The following is a 2500-nucleotide window of genomic DNA, read 5'->3' as shown; positions in this document are numbered from 1 at the left end:
CCTATATTGGAAATAACAGCTTCCATAGGACTTCGACAAAGTGCCAGAAATATGATCTCATATGTGGAAACAAATTTAAATGTGTTTTCTTTTACATGTTTTCTTTTCGTGTATTTTTCCCACCTATGTTTCCCTTGTTTCCCAAATTCTCTCCTCTGCTCCAGGGCTGTGAGAAATCTGGAAAATCACACGGTGAAGGAAAAGCTAGCTTTTAATAAGAATTGCCAGTCTCGCAAGCATTTTTATGTTAAAGCTTTTTTTTTTTTAAAAAAAAGCTGGCTATTTCTCCTTCCCAAATACCAGATGCTTTTAAGATAAAGCCGGGCTGTCCCGTTCATAATTTCTGAACTGAAATGTGAATGCCAATAATAGAGAGGCTTGATCAGGAGTCTGGAAATCATTTATTTAGCTTGGATGTTGCGAAAGTGATTGCCTCTTGCTTTGGGAAGTGGCATTTCCCATGAGTTGCAGGGACAGCCTTGACTGCAGGGGGAGGACCACGGCTCCTCGCTTTGTCTTCTGATTTCCGTGGGGATGTGGAGGGCCCAGGTCTCGGCTCTGAGACACATCAGTTCACGTGGGAGGGCAGCGTGGAGTTGCCACCTTTCTGATCCTGTAGTAGAGCTGGAGAAAAACATGTACAGCTGAAGGACTATGGGGTAGGGGCTAACAGTGACTTTCCCTCTTTGCCCCATAAGACCATGCCTAATGTAAGGCTTGACCTGTGTTTCCTTCTTTCTTACTCAAAGAACCAAAACCAAAAAAAAAAAAAAGCCCACCTCAGAATGAGATCATAGCTCAATGCATCATGGTTTGGATGCAAATGTACATTTTCAGTGGGTTCCTTGGCTCATATGTCAGGCGCTATTGGAATTTTTTTCGTTATTTGGCAGTTGAATAGTATGGTTTCCAACTTCTTCTTCATCAGCTTTTGAGGCAAATAGAAAAGAGCTAATAATACACTTGAGTTTGGTCTCCAGGCTTGGAAAGCTAACAACCAACTTGCTGTAACTCTCATACTCCTTCTCTAGCCTGCCTCCTGCTTCTCACGGTCGGAAATCTCTGTCGGTGCAGCCGAGGAGCACCCTCCATAGGCTGGCAGAGCCTTGCCCGCTCCCTGGCAGAAAGAGAAATTGCTGCAGGTCAATAAGGCGACTCACCTTATGACGAATATTGTCTTTCTTCAGCTTTCTGCAGTGCTTTACTTGATGCTTTTCTAGGTAGAACGTGTCTTGCTTGCTTACCCGCCTCCCAGACCGCCGAAGGGAAGCGGAGCGGTCTTTAGCTGTATGTCAGGTCACAGCCCGACTTCCACTCGCTCGTGCCACGGATACCTGTGGCGTGTGGCCACTGCAGTTGGTCTCAGGCTGGGCACACGCCAGGGTCAAATAAAGATGTGGCCTCCAAGCAGCTGAGCTCCAGCCCGACCTCGGGGAGGGGGGTCAGGGCTGAATGTGAAACTCCTTGGCCGAAAAGGGGTTTTTGTCCTAATTCCTACGTGGTTTCTTCGCTGTAAGGCTGGTCAGTGGAGTTTATGTTTATTAATAAGGCTGAATGCTTTTCAAACTTACTAAAAGTTGTGGCAAAGGAGTGAAAAAAAGTAGTAGAAAAGGGACTCCCCCCTTTAGAGGACATATCTCCTAGGGAACAGGAGAGGAGCCTCACCAAACACTTTGTGTTTTTGTGATGGCTGTGGTGCTGCAACAGCTGTAAAATTTACAACACTCCACGATCTCAGACTCACCTGCCAAGCGTGTACCACCGAGGGCTGTGCTGGGTGAAAGAGAAGGACACGGATTAGCAGATTGTCTGGCTAATGGTTTGCTTTTTGCTGCCTTTTTTTCTCCTCTGTCCCACTACACGGTGTCTGTGCTTCTTGGGTCACCCAAAGATGCTTCTTCCACAAGTTTCATTATCTGATAGGAAGTAGTGAAGCCCTGAGGGTGCAAAGAGATTGGCAAAAGGGTAACCTGAAGATACAAGAAGAGCAGAGCATGGCCCATAAGAGAAAATGATGTAGAAGAAGTAGGAATATCTGAAGGGGCTATAAACTCCTCACCCTTTCTTCTACCTTCCCACCACTGTAGTGTTGTCTGTACCATCACAGCTCCTATTACCCAAGAACAACTGAGTGACATAGGAGGATCCCTGCAGGTATTTGACTTTGTCAGTGGCCTGTTGTACGATTAACAGGAGATGCTGTTTGCTGAGACCTGAGGTGCTCCAGAACTGGGATCAGCCTGTCATGTTAGCGGACAGGCTTGTAGAGTAGCTAAACAGGATTATCTCCAATGGAGCAAAGACCGAATTGGCTGGTCGCAACGCGGCAGCAGGAGAAGCCACAGCAAGACACTGGGAACAGTAATCGCGTACGTGCGTTTAGTCTGGGAAAGTAAAACTAATTGCTCCTGCATTAGGAGCAAGGAAGCGATTTGCACCCTTTCTGCAGGTAGCACAGCTAAGGAGCTCTGAAAAGCTGGTTTTGCAATTGGATAAGCAG

The 2500-nt window shown here is 46.6% G+C and overlaps 1 protein-coding gene across 3 annotated transcripts in view; it reads left to right on the top strand.

The window, feature by feature from the left end:
• ZEB2 (zinc finger E-box binding homeobox 2) overlaps positions 1-2500 on the top strand; it is a 116017-nt gene that overhangs the window by 62431 nt on the left and 51086 nt on the right. The window lies entirely within an intron of this gene.

Source organism: Tauraco erythrolophus, chromosome 8 (assembly GCF_009769465.1).
Source record: "Tauraco erythrolophus isolate bTauEry1 chromosome 8, bTauEry1.pri, whole genome shotgun sequence".
Lineage (NCBI taxonomy): Eukaryota > Metazoa > Chordata > Aves > Musophagiformes > Musophagidae > Tauraco > Tauraco erythrolophus.
Note: the sequence above shows the minus strand (reverse complement) of the source record. Positions and strands in the feature narration are given on the sequence as shown.